The 19715-nt window shown below is 51.7% G+C and overlaps 1 pseudogene; it reads right to left on the bottom strand.

Annotated features, from left to right (window-relative positions):
• The window catches only part of LOC101965555 (homeobox protein TGIF2 pseudogene), a 54228-nt pseudogene extending 34513 nt beyond the window's left edge, over positions 1 to 19715 (bottom strand).

Here is a 19715-nt window from a genome sequence, read left to right as displayed (position 1 = left end):
TGGAGTCCAAAGTGACCACTGCATATCCAGTAAAACAGACCCCATCTTTTGTAAAACTGCTTCCATCTGTGAAGTACTCCACATCAGGGTCCCTGAGGGCTGGTCTGCCAGGTGTGGTCTGCTGGAAAACATTTCATCCATGACTTCAATACAGTTGTGATCAGGTTGTCCAGGTCCAAAGGGTAGCAAGGTTGCTGGGATTAGAGCCTGGATGACTTCAACATGGACACATGGGTTTTCACATAATATGCCCTGGTATTGACCATTAGTCAACCAATATTGTCCTTTGTACTCTAACAATGTCAAATGAATTATAAACCCTGAAAACCATTTTTTGCCCATAGCCAGTTTATCAGCTTCCAACACTAGAAGATCTGTGGCTGCAAGGGCATGTAAACAAGGTGGCCAGCCTTGGGCTACAGAGCCCAGCTATTTGACAGATGTCCATGTCAAGACTCCTACAGCCATTACAGACTGTTGGTGGACATACAGAAAGTAAAGCTTTGTGAGGTCAGGGAGCCTAGTTCAGAGGCACTGGGAGTGCTTGTTGAATGTCCTCAAAGGCCTTTTGCTTAGTTGGCCCTCATATTAGAGGATCCCGTTCTCCCTCCTTTGTGGCTTCATAGAGGGGTTTGCCATAACTGAAAGTTGGGGATCTGCCGCAGTCCGGCTGCAGCAAAATAACCGGGGGGTGACGAGCAACTTGTGTACATTGATACAGCAGGAGTGGGAGCTGTTTATTGTAGGACAGGAGTGGTATATATACATTCCACACAGCTTATCTTAATTAACATAAACTAGATATAGCAGTCAACCGATAAGAAATCTCCACACTTAATGGCTCACTGGCGTTATTTCATAAATCACTCCCTCTGGCAAAATGCCAGGTGCCATCCAGACTTGTTTACAGACTCTAACAGGGATCCATATATGGCTCAATCTGGTAGCCCCCAAGTATTCTCTAGTCTGATGGCAGGTTGAAGAGAATAGAATTGAGCAGATCTGCTGTGTCTTTTGAGGTCCAGTGGCTATTGTCGGTTCTGTTGCTGAGTCAGATGGTAACCAAAGTATTTGACCTTTTTCTTGATAGATATGTGCTTTTAAGTCAGAGTCCAGTGCTGTCCTAAGGATGGTGTACTCAAGCCCCTGGGAGGAACTGCCATTAGGAAAAGGGGAGCTTACATAGATCCTCTGGCACTTTAAGATGCAGGAATTTTTTTGTTATCTCCTCGTGTAGGATCTTGGCTGCTGGGATTCTTCAACTCTCAAATCTAATGTAAATCTTAGCAGAGATTGATGACCTGGGACATCATTTGTATATAAGGCATCTATGTCAATCTCGCCATGGGCCGTCTGCCAAGATTGGAGGATAGGTTCTGTGCAGGTCCTGGTGTGGCAGCCACATTGTGCCCACGTAGGTGTTGTTCTTTGTGTACGTGGCTTCTTCTCTTGTCAGGTGGGAGCCTGTTCTATTGTATAAAGTGGCTGCCCTGCTTGTGTTTTTGTTCTCTATGCCTGGGTGCATGGGGCTCTTTGGCCCTCACAGCGTGTGGCTTGGAATCAGGGTGGCATGTCTTTTTGGAGTGTGCACCCTATGGGCCATTATTGGCTATTAACGTGAATATATTTCTGGTGATTTGGGGCTTGTAGCAGCTGAGCCCTTCTGAGGCACTGGGTCCCGTGCATCAGATGCAGTTGTGTGTGTCTATGGGACCCCTGCCATATTCTTCAATCATCAACTTCCTAGCAAGTGGGAAGAAATTGAAAGGAGAGGCTAGGGCCAAAGGCTGAGGAAAAACATTTATTCCTTCTCTGTTCAAGGCTTCGCATTTGAGCATGGCAGTGGGTGCTTGCCCGCCTGGGCCACTAGAGCCTTCCCCTTTTGTCTTGCCACTTTTTTTCCTTATAAACATTTGAACCATTGGCTTTGTTCTAGTGAGACCCCCTTTGAGTGACCTCTGGGTTTGTGGTGAGGGCAGCTGTAAGGAGATCCATCCTCTTCTTTATCTTTTTGATCTGTCTGTCTTTGAGCCTCTGGGTCTCGATTGAAGAAAACTGTGGTGCCATCTTCATCAGCTCTCTGGCACACTTCTCAGTGAAGCCCTCTAGGTTTATACTTTTTGGCAAATGTCACTCTGAGCCTGTTCCACAAAGGCTGCATTGGTCACCTGTCACTTGAGCCTCTGCATCTCTTCACTGACAAACTTGCATTGTGGCAGCTATGCTTGTATGGTGCCCCTCCTCTCCTGGGCACTTCTGGGCAGGGAGAGGGGCAGCAGTGGCAATGGCTCAGACACTCAGCTCTGAGTCAGGTGGGTACATCTCTTTTGATCATTACTGCCAGTTTCATAAGGCAGAGGGGCCTAAGGAAGATGTGGGGCCCAGAGAAATGTTCAGGGCTATCAAAGATGCAAGAGCAGCTGGAGGCTTTTCTCGACTCTCTTTGCAGATGCATTCTGGCTTTGGCTGAGGCCTAGGGCTAGTTCCGATTCCTTCTAACTCTTTGGCACAGTTTCTTTCTTTCTTTCTTTCTTTCTTTCTTTCTTTCTTTCTTTCTTTCTTTCTTTCTTTCTTTCTTTCTTTCTTTCTTTCTTTTTCTCTTAGACTTCCTATGAGGGCTTCTTGATATCTCTTTATTTTTAGCCTTCTTTGTTGGGGCCCCGTCCTAGGTCTGGATAATGGGCTGCATAGATCAGTCATGGTCCAGGGTTTCTCCATGTAGGAGGGAGTATGATTTTTCCAGCTTATGAGCGAAATGGTGGTGAAAGACTGGAACACAAAACTGCCTTGTCTCCCTCAGGTGTTTCCCTCTGGTCAATATGGGCAGGTCCTTGAGTCCCTTGCAGGGACATCTGGAGTGCTCTCATCAGAGTTGTGGCTCTGGTCTTAGGACAAATCGCCCACCTTAATCTTGGAGGTGAAAGAGTCTTTGGTTCTAGGAAGCCATTGGCTCTGAGGACATCATAGAGGAAGGAATAGCCAATATTGAGGGCCATCATTTTTTGCCTCTGAGGATGAGGGGGCTGAGGGGACAGTTTGCTCTCCCAGTGGTCTTGGCAAAGTTGGGTAGAGTGGCACATAAGGTGGTGGGTCCTCTTCTGGTTCATGGAGAATACTCTTTCCCTTCCTGTTTTTCCTCCATCAGGATTTCTGGTTATCTGCTTTCTGCTGGGTCTTAGAGACCACTATGTTTCTGGCTCCCATCAGCTTGGACTGTCCACCTAGACAGGCTCTCAACCAAGGGGGCTGTTTCTGTACTATCTTTGACAGCTATCAAAGTAAGAGAAATGGTTCAGCGACTCCAACAATAATCAAAAGGACCTCAGCAAATGAGTCTCTCTTCCAATGGTCCTTCTGGTGGCCAGCCCCATCTTGGGTGGCCATTCTAATTCACAGAGTATGCCACCTTTGTGGAGTGAGTCTCACCCTACAGTTACCAGGAAAACCTTCCTAAAGGTTTCTCACACACATTTCAGAAGGCTCAGTTTCCTTTGTGTGCCTCCCATGTTCCACCCTGCATCAGCCTCGCACATTTAGGACAAGACTCGCTTTGTCTGTCTGGCTGTTTCCCTCTTGGGGACTTCGGGCCCTCTTAGCCTTGGGGATCGAGATGGCATCAACCCCTGACCAGGATCTTTCACCTAGATTTTGGTTGGGGAAATTCCACCATAGACTGTATGGGAGGCCATTGAACCGCAGATCAGGACTCCACACACTTGCTTTGGCCCTCAGGCTGGGTAGGAACCCTTCCCTTTGTCCGTCTCATCCACATACTTTCATACACATTTCCACAGACACGTCAGAAAAAAATTTCTTACCGCCCAAATTCCAACAATTCCAAACAAAACAAAAAAGTCATCACAGTTTCCCCTCTGCTCTCTGACCCTGAACACAAACTACTCTTGCGACTCCCCAGGTCTGTTTCAGCTCCAACCCCTTTGGAGGATGCTGGGGACCCAACAGAGGTTGATCAAGCCTCTCTTCCACCCACTTAGGCCTTGAAGGGGAAGTCAGGTGGGCTTCGAAAACAAGGACTCAGGTTCTACCTGTTCAGTTGGGCAGTGCTCCAAAACCCTAATTCTGGTTCCTGCTGCCTGTGGGTCCCATTGTGCTCTGGGGTGACAACCTCAGGGCGCTGGGTAAGTCAATCTTCCTTCAGGCCTAGAGTGGCCTAGGTGCGCCAAGGGGAATTCTGTCTCCCACTGCCCCAGGGAAACCAGTCTCCAGAGACAAGAGAGGCAGAATAGCCTTCCCTACCTCCTCTGTCCCATCTGGGTCACTACAAATGTTGTAGGGACAAAGGAGGCAAGGCACCAAAAATTGCAGGAAACAGTTTTATTTGGCTGCAGCCAGACCCAGAGGGCACAGCTTTTGCTGTAATTAATCAATCCCCTGAAACCCCAGTTCAGGGAGTTTCAGAGTTTTATTCCCAGCATGTAAGGGGAGGGCCTCAGAAGTTCACAGTCTGCAGAAGTTCACATAAAAGCAGCTTTTGCTTTCACTGTTTTGGGCATGTTAACTCTTCAAGGACAACACCTGAGAAGGGGAGAGCTTCTTTTCTCCATTTCTCTTCTCCCTGCCAGATGTTACCATGGAGCACAGTTGGTAACATGTCTTAAAATACAGACATCTCTGTGAAGCCCAGCTCGAGACCAGCAGCCTTGTTTGCACATTTTTACAAATTACTATACTGGATATGTTTGTGAAAAACTAGCAAGGGATTTTCCAGCACCTGGAATGCTGATATCTTCTCGGCCAGTGGACAAGTAAAACAGGGCAACAGGAAAATAGGAAGTTTATCAACATTGAACTCTTTTGGGGAGACTCTTTTTCTGACAGTCCTAAAAACAGTCATGGTAAAGACCTCTGGAGAAGCCCAGTTAAGACTTTTCTGTGGAGAAAGGGTGTGACACTTCAATACAAGTAGAACAGAGGGGAGGCACAGGAGGGGGCTCGATAAAGGGGCTTGAAATCAAGGGAAAGGAACAGGGTCCTGGAGAAGGGTCAAGCAAGGAGCCAGACCCAGGAATTGAGAGCCAAGTGCGATGGCCTGGGCAGGGGTCCCATGAAAACAGACAGGGCTAGGAGGGGAGGGAGGGGAGAAAGGGGAGCGGGTAGCACAGGGAGATGAGGGTTCAAGGTCCAGGTCCACTGATGGGTGTCAGGGTTGGGGAGCAGGGCCTGGGCTGAGGGAGGCTAAAGGGTCCAGAAAAAGAGGAAGGGCTACATTTTCCCAAAGAGAGCCCGCAGGGCCAAAGGCCAGGTCCAGTTCCCTGGCCCTGGTGAGCATCCTGGTAAAGGGATCAAAAAAAAAAGGGGGCACCTCAGGAACAGTGACAAGAGGAGGTCCCAAGAAGGGCATAGCAGGAAGTGCCAGAGGATGCCGGTTGGTGGGATGGGGGCCAGGACCCCAGTAGGGATACCAGGCTAGGGACCTAGAGGATGTAGGGACAGAGAGCAGCACAAAGGGCACCCAGGGGAGTTTTCTAAGGGGCCCAAGCAAAAGATCCCAGGTCATACCCAGTGCAATATGACACCTTGCAGTGCCAGGCAGCACAAGGAACTGGGTCCGGGGCTCAAGCAAGCAGCTTGGCCTGGACTAGAGCACAAAACATCAGGATTAAGGAGGGCTGGGTTGGGATAGGGGCAGCATGCCCCTAAGTCTAGATGGTAGGGGAGGGAAGGGAGATGATCACCCAGGGCAAGGTCAGCAGAAGGCCCAAGTCCACTGCCAGGTATCAAGGTTTGGAAGGAGAAGGGGGCCCAGGTGAGAGACAGGGCTGGGTTTCCCATAGTGAGCCTTCAGGGCCCAGAGGCCAGCCAATTCCACTCCTCTGCCCCAGGTGAGTAGAACCTCATAGAGAGACCAGGACCAAAGGAAGGCCAAAGGAGGGCACTGTGAGGGGATACCTTGCATCCGGAATTGGGGGCAGTGTCAGTAAGGAGCCAGTACCCCTTTGGGGAGCCCAGGCCAGAGAGAAACACGGGTAGGGGAGGGTCCAGGCAGTACTGGGATACTACAGTATAAGGGGAACAGAGGGGAGAGACAGGAGGGGGCCAGAAAAATGGGCATGAAATCACGAAACAGGGACAGGATCCTCGAGAAGGGCAGCCAGGGGTTCAAGCCAGGGGCAAGGCCAAGGAATGGAGAGCCAAGTGGCAGGACCTAAGCCTGTGTCTCATGAAAATAGACAGGGCTGGGGAGGGGAGGGAGAATAGAAATGGGAGCGGGTGGCACAGGGAGAGGAGGGCTCAAAGACCAGGTCCACTGCTGGGTGTCAGGGTTGGGGAGCTGGGCCCAGGCTGCGGGAGGTCAAAGGGCCAGGCAAGGGGCAGGGCTACATTTTCCCAAAGGGAGCTCGAAGGGCCAAAAGGGCAGGTCAAGTCCCTGGTCCTGGTGTGCATCCTAGTAAAGGGATCAGGAAAACGAGCCTGGCAGGGACAGGGACAACTGGAGTCCAAAGGAGGGCACAGCGGAATAGGCCAGAAAATAGGTAGTGTTGTGTTGGGGGCCAGGACCCCAGCAAGGAGAACAGGCTAGAGACCTAGATGTGGTCCCATGCCAGGACAGAGCAGAAAAGAATAGGACCGGGCAGGTGGACAGCACTAGGGTTCTCCAGGGAAGGGAAGCAGAAAATCTGCCCAAGTGAGGGGCACAAAGTCAAAGCCCAGGGACACAGGGAGCAAAAAGGGGCACCAGAGGCTCCAGGGAGGAGCCAGGCCAGGGAATGGAGAGCCGAGGGCCAAGGTTGGGTCAGGGGGCTCAGGACAGTATACAGGGCCTGGGCAAGAAGGCAGGGGATCTGAGAAGCTACCGGCTGGCATGAGGCCCAGGGCCACTGCCAGGTGCCCAAGTTCCCTGTTCAGGACAAAGGGCCAAAGGAGAGCAAGGGGCCCAGGGGAGGGGCAGGACTCTGTTCCCATAAGGTGCTCTGGCCCAGATGAGAATCCAGGGCCATTGAATGGGCAAAGGGGGCCTGGCAAGGGATGGGGCCCAGGAAGAGGGCAACTGGAGGGCACAGCGCTGGGTCTTGATGGGTACAGACAGGGGCAAGAGCCAGAACCCAAGCAAGGAGCCCAGGCAAGTGTTCCACCAGACTGACCAAAAATGAGAGACCCAATGAGCACGAGGCTCCCAGGTGTACCCAGGTAAAACACAAGGGGATGTGGAGAAAGGGGAGACACGAGAAGGAGGAGGAGTTAGGTGGAAGCACAGGGCAAACCAAGGGGACCACACTAGGGGGCCCAAAACGGAATGACACCAGTGGAAGCAACAGACGCCATGCGACTCAGGAATGCGGTCAGGGGCTCAATCGAAAGTTCAAGGTCAGGACTGGGTTGGGGTTGCAGCAGCATGGAAGGCCAGAGGGCAGGTGAGGAAAGGGAGGGAATGGCACAGGGCATGGCTGTCTCAAAGCACACTTCCATTGCCAGGTGACAGGGTTCTGGCATCGAGGGGGATCAGGCGAGCGGCAGGGCTGGGTTTCCATAGGGAAATTTCAGGATATAGAAGTCATCCAATTTCACTCCTCTGCCCTGGGTGAATAGATCCTCAGAGAGGGACCAGAACCAAAGAAGGGCCAAAGGAGGGGACTGTGAGGAAATACCTTTCTCCAGGATGTGTGGGAGGTAGGTGGGGAGCAAGGACCCAATCAAGGACCCAATCAAGGAGCCCAGTCTAGGCAGAATCTGTGGAGGGGAGGGTCCAGGCAGTGCCAGGATACCACAGCACACGGAAAACAGAAGGGAGGCATATCAGGGTCCCAAGTAGGGGGCCTGAAATCAAGGTACATGAGCAGGATCCTTGAGAAGGGCAGCCAGAGGCTCAAGCAAGGAGGCGGCCCAGGAATGGAGAGCCAAATGCAAGCGATGGGACCAGGGACACATAAAAATGGACAGGGCTGGAGAGGGGAGGGAGGCGAGAGAGGAAGCTGGTGTCACAAATGAGGGAGGCTCAATGCAGGTTGTCAGTGTCGTGGAGCAGGGCCTGGGCTGAGGGAGGCCAAATGGCCTATGCAAGGGGAAGGGGTATGTTTTACAAAATGGAGCCCGCAGGGCCAAGAGGCCAGGTCCAGTCTCCTGGCCTGAGTGAGTATCCTGGGAAAGAGATCACAAAAAAGGGCCTTTCATGGACAGGGACCACAGGAGGACCAATGGAGGTCATATCTTTAAGGGCCAGAGGATGAGTGTGGGTGGAATGTGGGCCAGAATATAAGAAAGGAGTTCAGGTTAGGGACCTAGAGGAGGGCCCAGGCCAGGGGAGAGCAGGGAAGGGCAGGCCTGTAAGGTGGGGCTGTGCTAGGGTACTGCATTTCAGGAAAGCCAAGGGAAGCAGCCCTAGAGAGGGGCCCATACACCAAGCCCAGGGAAACACTGAGCAAGAAGGGCCAGCAGAGGCTCAAGCAAGGAGCCAGGCCAGGGAATGGAGAGCCAAGGGCCAGGGCTGGGGCAGGGGTCTCAGGTAAGTGGACAAGGGCAGAAAGGGAAGGCAGGGGATCCGGTAGGAGGGAAAAAGGCTCCAAGCCCAGGGCCACTGCCAGGTTTCATGTTTTCAGGAGCAGGACCAAGGGCCCAGGGAGAGAAAGGGCCCAGGCCAGGGGCAGGGCTCTGTTTCCTATAATGCACACTGGCACCGATGTGAATCCAGGGCCAAAGACTGGGCAAAGGTGGCTAGCAAGGGAAGGGGACCAGGAGGAGTGTGACAGGAGGGCTTGACCTGAGGTCACAGTGGTTGTGGAGAGTGGCGAGAGTCAGGAACCAAGCAAGGATTCCAAACAATGGATGGATCCACGATGATGAGAGACCCAAGAAGCAGGGGACAGCATGAGGGGAAAGAAGGGAATGGCAGGAAGGGCTTCGGGAGGACCAGGAGACAGAGGGAAGCTCCAGGGGCACCTAGGGGACCATGCTGGTGGGCCCAATCAAGGGGCTCCTGGTTCAGACCCAACAAGAAGAGAATCCACGCTACGCCAAGGGACATGAGGATCTAAGAAACTCAGGCAAGAGCCCAGGCCTTGGGAGTGGAGTGCAAATGTCAGGGTGAGGGAAGGCTGGGTTGGGGTAGGGGCAGCATGCCAGGCAAGAGGGCAGTGGGGGGAAGGGAGGGGATCTCTCAGGGCTGGGTTGGAGCAAGTCGCATGTTAACTGCCAGGCATCAAGTTTCAGGATGCAAAGGGGACACAGATGAGTGGCAGGGCTGTTTCCCATAGGGAGCATTCAGGGCACAGAGGCCAGCCAATTTCGCTCCTCTGCCCCAGGTGAGTAGATCCTCAGAGAGGAACCTAGACCAAAGGAGGGGCAAAAATGGACACTGTGAGGGGATACCTTTGGTGTGGAGGTTGGGGTGGGATCGATGGGCAGCTAGGACACATTTGAAGAGCCCAGGCTAGAAAGAAGGAGGGGGAGCAGAGGGTCCAGGCATTGCCAGGATACCACACCATTAGGGAAACAGAGTTGACTCACAGGAGGAGGCCAGTAAAAGGGGCCTTAGCCAGGGTAGAGGGGACTCGCCCCTCAAGGCTGGAGACCCCTTCCATTTGGGTATGGGGGGGCTCCTCTACCACAGCAGCCAAGGTAGAGTGGACTCTCCCCTCCAGGCAAAGGACCCCTCTAGGCAGGAGACCCCTCCCACCTGGGTGTCAGGGAAAGCTATTATACCACCACAGCCAGGATAGAGGGAACTGGACCCTTCAAGGGAGAGACCCCTTCCATCTTGTAGGGGGGGCCTGTATACCACTGCAGCCAGAGTAGAGGGGCCTTGCCCCTCAATGCAGGGGACCCCTCAATCCTGGGTGTCAGGGAGCTCCTATACTGCCTCAGCCATTGTAGAGGAGACTCGCCTCTCAGGGTGGGAGACCCCTCCCACCTGGGTGTCTGGGGAACTCATATACCTCCGCAGCCAGGTTTGAGGGGACTGACAACTCCAGGAGGTAGAACTTACTGCTACAGCCAAGGTACAGGTGTTAGCCTCTTTAGGGGGGAGACCCCTCCCACCATGGTGTTCCAGGAGCTCTTATAGGGCACCAGCCATGGTAGAGGGGACTCCCTACTCCAGCGGGTGACCTCTCTCACCTAAGTTTAGGAGGGAGCTTGCATGCCACCTTAGCCAGGGTAGAGGTGACTTACCCCTCTAGGCAAAAGTCCCCTCCCACCTGGGTTTCTGGAAGAGCATGTATACAGCAGCAGCCAGGGTAGAGTGGACTCATCCTTCCAAGCAGGAGACCTCCCCCATCTAGGTGTTGGGTGGGGGGGCTCTTAAACTGCCCAAGCCATGGTACAAGGAACTCTGCCCTCCATGCAGGAGACCCCTCCCAACTGGGTGTCGGGGGGTGGGGCTGCAGCCATGTTACAGTGAACTCGCCTGTCCAGGCAGGAGACCCCTCCCTCCTGTTTGTCCAGGGGAGATTGTACATGACAAAGCCAGGGTGGAGGGTACTTGCTCCTCCAGGCCAGAGACCCTACCAATTTGACTATGGCAGGGGGAGCTCATTTACCGCTGCAGCCAGGAAAGAGGGGACTCACCCCACTAGTTGGGACACCCTCACACCTGGTTTTCAAGGGAGCACATATACCGCCACAGCCAGGGTAGAGGTTACTCGCCATTCCAAGCAGAAGACCCCATCCATCTGGTTGTCAGTGGGAGTTCACATACCGCCCCAACCAGGAGAGAGGAGACTCGCCCCTCAATGTGGGATACCCCTCCCACTTGGGTGTCAGGGGGAGCTCCTATACTGTTGTGGCCAGGGTAGTGGGAACTTACCTCTCCGGGTGGAGGACCCCTCCCACCTAGGTGTCTGAGGGAGCTCTATACTGCAGCAGCCAAGCTAGAAGGGACTCGTCCTGTCCCTCCAGGGGGGAGACCCCTCTCACCTGGGTATGGAGGGGGGAGCTCATATAATGCAGCAGCCAGGGATACCCTCCCACCTGGGTGACAGGGGGAGCTCCTATACCGCTGCAGCCAGGGTAGAAGGGACTCGCCCCTCCAGGCGGCAGACCCCTCCCACCTGGGTGTAGGGGGGAGCTCATATACCGCCCCAGTCAGGGTAGAGAAAACTCGCCCCTAAAAGTGGAGACCCCTCCCACCTCGTTGTCCTGGGGGAGGTGGCTCCTATACAGGGGCAGCCAGGGTAGCAGGGATTCTAAACCCCAGGTGGAAGACCACTTTCACCTGGGTGTCTGGGAGGAGTGCCTATCCTACAACAGCCATGGTAGAGGGGAATCTCCCCTCCAGGCAAGAGTCCCCTCCCACCTGATTGTTGCAGGGAGCTCACATACTGCCCCAGCCAGGAGAGAGGGGACTTGCCCCTCCAGGCAGGAGATCCCTCACACCTTGGTCTCTGGGGGAACTCCTATATCACTGCATCCAGTATAGAGGGAAGTCTTCCCTCCAGGCGGGAGACCCCTCTCACTTAGGTGTGAGGAAAAGCTAGTGTACCACTGCAGCCAGGGAAAAGGGGACTTGCCCCTTCAGGTGGGAGACCCCTCCTATCTGGGTATGGGGAGGACTCTTATACCACAGCATCCAGGGTAGAGGGGACTCGCCCATCCATGCGGGAGACCCATCCCTCCTGGGTTTCTTGGGGGAGATTGTATACTGCCTTAGCCAGGGTGGAGGGTACTGGCTCCTCCAGGCTGGAGACTCCTACCATTGGCTATGGGGGGAGGAGCTCGTATACCGCTGCAGCTAGAATAAAAGGGACTACCCCACTAGGTGGGAGACCCCTCAACCCTGGTGGTCAGGGGAGCTCATATACAGCCACTCCAGGAGGGAGTCCCTTCCCATCTGGGTGTAGGGGGATGTCACGACCCCCTTGCCTGCAAGGAAGACGCGACTCAGGAATCTTCTTTCAGCAGTTTATTCAGGCCCTTGATATTCTTCTAATAATTCTTCTAATCCCCGGAATAATAATTGGATGCCCCTCCCAGCCTTAATAAAGCACCTCGAACCCCAATGCGAAGCTGCCACGTGGACCCTTCTCACAGGGTGCTAGAGAACGACACGCCAACTTTCTCTGATAAGGAGTTGACAATACGCCAACTCTCTCTGATATGGAGTTGTCCTTCACAGACCACAGCGGAGCCAGCGCCATCATGTAATGGCGACCACAGTCCGCAGGAACGGCTCACCACAGCTCCCCCTTTTTGTTTCACTAAGACAATACAGGCGAGAGTAGAGGTCCTATCCCACTGTGCAGAAGTGGCTGCATAGTATGGTCCAGCCCTAGGGGGCGCCTTCCCCAGATCTGACACCATATCAGCCGACGCCTTTTTTCGTGGGGCGGGGCGGAGACACGTCAAACCCGCATGCAATAGGACATGCTCCCCTTGAGGTCCCTCTTCTCAATGGATCACTCAAGTGCAGTGCCTTGCCTCGCATCCTGTATCGTGACGATGGTGAGTAAGAGGGAATAGCTGAGGTTGAACTGTGGCTGTCTAGAAGTACAACTACAAACAAGTTGGCAGCACCCTGAAAGAAAGGCACGGACTTTAAAGTGATAGATAAAGACCAGTGTGGAAACCCTTCTGCGTGCAATGGCAACAAGACCTGCAGAGTGCAAGGGCTTTCCAGCACTAAAAGAAAGACAAAAGAAGGACATGTCGAACCCAGTGCAATGTTATAATAACTTGGGGTGCAACGACCATGTCAAATACACTAGTGTATAAACCCATCTGCGTGCAATGGTAGCAAGACCGGCAGAGTGCAAGGGCTTTCTGACACTAAGAGAATAACGAGGAAAGACATGTCAATCCCAGTGCAATGTTATAATAACTTGGGGTGCAATGACCATGTCAAAGATTTACTGTTTAAGATGCGCAAGCCAGACTTGAGGTGAGTTGCCATGTTCTAAAGCAGCAAGAGCTTGTATGATCATAGCCTTATCTTGAGCACTACGAGCTTTAAGGCGACAGAGAAACCACAAACAGAGGAACATACCAAAACAATACAGTGAACCAAAAATGCCTACTCCCACCCACTCCTTAAAAAAGGAAAAGGCAGAAGATATCCAATTGGTGAATTGACCTAGAGTCACGGGATCGACACAGGTACTATTTAAGACAGCTATCTGGGTTAGTTGAGACTGGATCATGTCTTCCGCTTCCATGGACCAATTTCCGGCCAGATATCCACCAATGATGTGGGAAGCATTCCTGGAATCATTAAATCTGACAGAGGTTATACATAAATGTGCACGTTGGTCAATGCAGCCTAAAAGTACGAGGTCAGCCAATTCCTCTACCTGAGCTTGAAGAAAATCTATTCTTTGGTTGGTAGCTAAAATCCCTGACAAAATATGTTGATTAATCGCATTTTGCGATTCAAGTATAGTGGACGTTTGTTGAACAACTTGATTAATAGTGGCAGCAGTTTGTACTTGACTGGCCATGGCTACTCCGGCCGTAACTGCTGCAGCAGCAGATGCTGCCACGGCTGTCACTATAGCTGCTGTGATTCCAAAATCTCTGCGGACTCTAAGTAGCTCTACAATAGGAAATTTATCTGGATCCGCAGTGACTGGGATTGGGACAAAAGTTGGAATTTTCATAACCACTGCTACAGTCCAAGAACCATTCCAACACTCAGATAAGAAACAGGTAATAATAGAACAATCCAGCATCCCCGATGAGGTGTCATTAGCTAAAAGGAACAAGAACGGGGATTGGATACAGACCATTGCAGGAGGCAATGTGGCACTATGTAACAGAGAGTTGAACGAAACAGATGTAAGCCTATTACCTCGTTCACTCCCCTTAGTAGTGTCAGAAACATTAGCCAGCCAACTTTTGGCTCCTAGTAATTGAGCCAATGCAGAAATATCGGCTGAAGCCCCCTTCTCGTTGGAAATGAGCCATTGAAACCAGGACCAACCTGTTCCTGTAGAGGAGTTGGCATTGTTGTTAAAGTTGTAAATATATCTCTTAAGAGGGGGGGAAAAGGAGAAACCTTTAGCAACTTGATGTTCCTCCCAAGAATGATCCTGACAAGGTGTAAATGTTGGGGGAAAACCAAAATTAGGGGTACAGTAAGGAGAGGCCTTGAAATGAGTGGCATTGCAAGTACTATTAGAAGAAGGAGGCATTGGGATTAGTACCTCGGAGATAATAGCTAAAGTAGTTATGTTTAAAACAGAACTATTTGCGGGGGTCCCTGAGCCTGATTGCTTCCCTGAAACTACTTGGCTCAATACAGCACTGAGAATACTCCCTGAGACTCGACTGGACCGCAATGGGTCCTCCCAGTTAGTCAAATTTTTGGTCTTAAGGCTAATACAATTAGTGTTCCCAAGGCTGAAACAAAAACTCCTGTGAGATTAACGGAGACTGATTAAAAATATTTTCCATGTCCCCTCTAGGAGAGGTACAAGGAGCAGACATCTCACATGAGGTAGAAAAAAGAGTGGGGAGGACACTAGAATTACTATGAACTGGCATTGGCATTGGCCATGCCCGTGCCACTGCCCACCACTGCATTGGTGCCATCTGTACCGTTGGCACCAGCATCAGAGCCAGAGCACTCATCAGAATGAAGCTCCTCATCATGGGACTGTTGTGGCACCTCCTGCTGCTGGTTAGTAGATCTCGAGACTCTTCTTGTCAGGCGTTCAGGGATCCACAGCGGCTCCGTGCGATCCTGGGGAAAAACACATACAGATCCTCGTGCCCATGTCAGCACGGGGTCAGGGCCGTTCCATTGACCCGTAAGAACATCCTTCCACTTAACATAGCCAGTCACAGAGGGCTGAGGGGACACATGTCTATCAGCCGCGGAGCGGCCATGAATATCCAAATTCAAAAAATTAATGGTAAAAAGAGCTAAGGACAGGCGTTCTTTAGGAGTGTGGTCAACTCCTATTCCCCCTTTTTGTTTTTCTAAGGTTTCTTTTAAGGGGCGGTGGGCACGTTCAACAATGCCTTGCCTTTGAGGATTGTAAGGCAACCCATGAGCAAGTTGTACTCCCATAGTAGAACAAAAAGATGTAAACTGTCTGCCAGTATAAGCAGGTCCATTATCAGTCTTAAGGGATGCAGGTGCACCCCATGCTGCCCATGCCTCTAAGCAATTAGTAATGACATTACGTGCCTTTTCTCCTGATAAAGCAGAAGCATGAATAATTCCAGAGTATGTGTCAATAGAAACATGTACATATTTGAGGTTACCAAAGTCAGGCACGTGAGTTACGTCCATTTGCCAGACAACCAATGGCTTCAATCCTCGTGGGTTTACACCATAAGTAGGAGGATGAAGAAATGTGACACAATGGGGACATTGTAATACTATCTGACGAGCATCCGCTCTTGAGACGGAAAAACGTCTGCGCAGTGTCAGAGCATTGACATGAAAGTTGTGATGAAACAATTTAGCTTTTTCTAAGGAGGAGGCCAAGCATACCAACTGGCTTCTAGTTGCCGAGTCAGCACAGGCATTACCCTGTGATAACGGGCCAGGAAGAGAGGTGTGAGCCCGAATGTGCATTGGATAGAAAGGGGCAGTATGGCTACGGATAAGCTGTTGAAGCTGATTAAAGTAAGCAGATACATTATGGGTGTCACTAATAGCTCCTACAGCCTCAAGAATTTTGAGCGCCTGCACCACATAGATGGAGTCCGAAATGAGATTGAAAGGAAAAGAACACTGTTTAAAAACTTCAGTGACAATTTGTAGTTCTACCCATTGTGGATTTCCAGGAGCAAATTGATGCTGGACAGGAGGAGAGTCATTAATCACATAAGCTCCCATTCCAGACTTGGAGCCATCAGTAAAAATATTAACAGCCCCCGGAATTGGAGTGGGTGAAGTTACTTTAGGGAAAATTATGGGATGTTCTTTAACAAAATGGAGTAATGGATGAGAAGGGTAATGATTATCAATATCCCCTTGAAACGAGCAACACAGAATGGCCCAGTTGTCTAGAGTAGCACACAAAACATTAATTTGAGCTTTAGAATAGGGTATGATAAGAGAAGAAGGTGCTTGTCCAAAAAATTGAATGCTCTGTTGAATCCCTCTAAGTGCTAACGCTGCAACAGCATCAGGATAGTATTCTAAAGATTTTCCTGGGGATACATGTGGGTGGATCCATAGTAAAGGCCCATCTTGCCACAGTACTCCAGTAGGCTGCCGCATAGTGGCAAGCACACATAACTGGAAAGGTTTATCACTCTGGAGCCTGCATAGAGTAGCATGTTGTATAGCTTCTTCTACTTTTTATAAGGGCCGCTCTGGCCTCTTTAGTGAGGGTACGAGGGGAAGTAAGATCTGGATCACCCTTAAGAATAGCATACAAAGGCTGGAGCACGATATTAGGAATATGTAAATAACCTCTTATCCAATTAATATCTCCCAACAGTTTTTGAAAGTCATTTAGAGTTTGGAGATCTTGAGTTCTTATAGTAACTTTTTGTGGTTTTAATATGTCATATCCAATCGTCGCTCCCAAATACTGAATAGAATCCCCTGTTTGAACCTTTTCAGGTGCAATATGTAATCCATACTGAGCTAACAACTTCACCAGGTCTTTATAGGCCTCATTAACTGACTGTTGTAATTTGGCTGCCAATAATACATCATCCACATAATGAATAATCTTGATGGAAGGATATTTTTGTCTGAGAGGTGCGAGTGCCTTCCCTACATACATCTGACAAATCGTAGGACTGTTAGACATTCCCTGTGGTAAAACAACCCACTCAAACCTTTGATCTGGTTCCTCGTGATTACACGAGGGAAGGGTGAAGGCAAAACGCTGTGAGTCTTTAGGATGCAAAGGAATAGAAAAGAAACAGTCTTTAATGTCAATAGCAATGATATGTCAGCCCTGAGGAACAGAGGAAAGCAGCGGCAGCCCTCTTTGTTTGGGCGTGGAAACTTCGTCCCGAAACACCCCCGCCATACGGAGGCGGATCGGGAGGCTGTCTGTTCTTGAGCCCTTGCTTATCTCTGTTCCCTGTACCTAAACTCCCTAGCTGCCGAGACAGCATCTCCAGCTCCTCCTCTTCATTATCTTCTACCTCTGACCCACTTTCGCATGGGGGCGTGTGCAGCACACTGAGATCTGGATACAGTCTCCTCCCGTTCTCCACGCCCCGCACACTCCCCTCTTCCTGAGACACTTCACTCTCTGTTGTTTCTGATTTTTCCTCATGTAATTGTTCTAAAACTTCTTGCCCTTTAACAAGCGCTTCTTGGCATCTGCCATCCGTAAGGCAACTATGGACCATCTTCCAGAGGGGTATCACCCCGCCCTCTAGCATGCCCTGCTCACGAGCAAAGTCAAGGTCTTTGCCTAATTTATCCCAGCTGGGTGTAGTGAGGCTGCCTGAAAATGCAAACCACGGTGCAGCTGTATCTACCCTCTGTAAAAATCTCTCTAAGGTACTGCGTTTCACCTCCAGTCCCTTGGAACGTAAAAGGCCATCTAGGGCCAAAAGAAGTGGACTTGAAGTCACGGCACCCATGACGCAACACAAGAAAACACAGAAATCGAAAGTGAAAGTACACAAAAACAAAATGAAAATACACAGAAAACAAAAACAAAAATACAGAGTGCAATTGCTATGAGATGTAACGTCCTCTCTTTATTTACAGAGGAGCAGGTACCTTTTAACACTCCCTCTTTATGTATAGAGGAGCCTCCGCTTTTTAACAGTGGGTCCCACCTTACCTGGGACTTACCAGCGCACCTCCCTGACTGCTGAAAGTTCTGGTTCCTGGGTTTTTCTTTTTTCTCCCTTTCTCCCGGGTCTCGGCACCACTTGTCACGACCCCCTTGCCCGCAAGGAAGACGTGACTCAGGAATCTTCTTTCAGCAGTTTATTCAGGCCCTTGATATTCTTCTAATAATTCTTCTAATCCCCGGAATAATAATTGGATGCCCCTCCCAGCCTTAATAAAGCACCTCGAACCCCAATGCGAAGCTGCCACGTGGACCCTTCTCACAGGGTGCTAGAGAACGACACGCCAACTTTCTCTGATAAGGAGTTGACAATACGCCAACTCTCTCTGATATGGAGTTGTCCTTCACAGACCACAGCGGAGCCAGCGCCATCATGTAATGGCGACCACAGTCCGCAGGAACGGCTCACCACAGGGGGAGCTCTTGTACTGACACAGCCATTGTTGAGGGTACTTGCCGCTTCAGCTGGACACCCCTACCACTGGGTGTCAGGGGGAGCTCATTTACTGCCCCAGCCAGGAGAGAGGGAACTCTCCCCTCCACATGGGAGACCCCTTTCATCTGGGTGTCAGGGAAAGTTAGTATACCACAGCAGCCATGGTAGAGAGGACTCGCCCCTCCAGGCGTGAGATCCCTCCCACCTGGGTGTCTCAGGGAGCTTGTATAACACCTTAGCCAGGGTAGAGTGGACTAGCCCCTCCAGTCGGGAGATCTATCCCACCTGGGTGTCAGAAAAATCTCCTATACCACAGCAGCCCGGGTATAGGGGACTTGCCCCTATAGGCGGGATACCCATCCCCCCTGGAGTCCTGAGGGGGATTCTATACAGCTGCAAATAGGGTAGCAGGGTTCATCCCCTAAGGCAGAAGACCACTTTTACCAAGGTGTCCGGGTAACTCCTATCCTGCTGCAGCCATGGTAGAGGGGACTGGCCCCTCCAGGCAAGAGACGGGTCCCACCTGATTGTTGGGGGTAGCTCATATACCTCTGCAGCCAGGGTAGAGGGGACTCCTCCCACCAGGTGGGAAACTCCTCCTATCTAGGTGTCAATTGGAGGGGCTCTTAAACTTCCTCAGCCAGGGTAGAGGGGACTCGCCCCTCCAGGCCAGAGACCGACCCTCCCACCTAGGTGTAGGGGGGAACTCTTCTACTATTGCAGCCAGGGTATAGTGGACTCCCCCTGCAACGTGAGATACACCCCACCTGGGTGTCAGGGAAGCTAGTATACCACTGCAGGCAGAGAAAAGGGGAATCGCCCCACCAGGCAGGAGACCCCTCCCACATAGGTGACATGGGGAGTTTGTATACCACCTTAGCCAGGGTCGAACGGACTCGCCCCTCCAGCAGGGAGACCCCTCCCACCTGTGTATTCAGGGGGAGCTCCTATACCGCCGCAGCCAGGGTAGAAGGTAGTTGCCCCTTCAGGCAGGAGACCCGTCCCACCAGGGTGTCAGGGGGAGCTCCTATACTTGCAGCAGCCAGTGTGGAGCAGACTTGTGCCTCCAGGCGGAAGACTCCTCTAACCTGGGGTGTGCAGGGGAGCTCTTTTCCCCCTGCAGCCAGGGTAGAGGTGACTTGCCCCTTTAGGTGGAGAAACCTCCCACCTGGGTGTCAGGGGGAACTTTTTCACCACCGCAACCAGGCTAGCAGGGACTCGCTCCTCCAGTCGGGAGACCCCTCCCACCTGGATATCAGGGGGAGCTCCATTGCAGTTACATCCAGGGTAGAGGGGACTTGCCTGTACAGGTGTCAGACTCCTCTCATCTGAGTGTCAGGGGGAGTTTGAATACTGCCACAGCCAAGGTAGAGGGGACTAGCCCCTGCAGGAGGGAGACCCCCTCCCACCTGGGTGTCCTGGGAGCCCTTATATGGCACCAGCCAAAGTAGAGGAGACTCTCCCCTATAGGCGGGAGATTCCTCCTACCTGGATGTCTGGGGGAACTCCATTACTGGTGCAGCCAGGATAGAGGGGTCTCGCCCCTACAGGCGGCAGATGCTTCCCACCTGGGTGTCTGGGGGAGCTGCTACACCTGCTGCAGCCAT

The sequence above is a fragment of the Ictidomys tridecemlineatus genome, unplaced genomic scaffold (assembly GCF_052094955.1).
Source record: "Ictidomys tridecemlineatus isolate mIctTri1 unplaced genomic scaffold, mIctTri1.hap1 Scaffold_746, whole genome shotgun sequence".
Lineage (NCBI taxonomy): Eukaryota > Metazoa > Chordata > Mammalia > Rodentia > Sciuridae > Ictidomys > Ictidomys tridecemlineatus.
The sequence above is the reverse complement of the archived record's forward strand: the minus strand, read 5'-3'. Positions and strand labels throughout refer to the sequence as shown.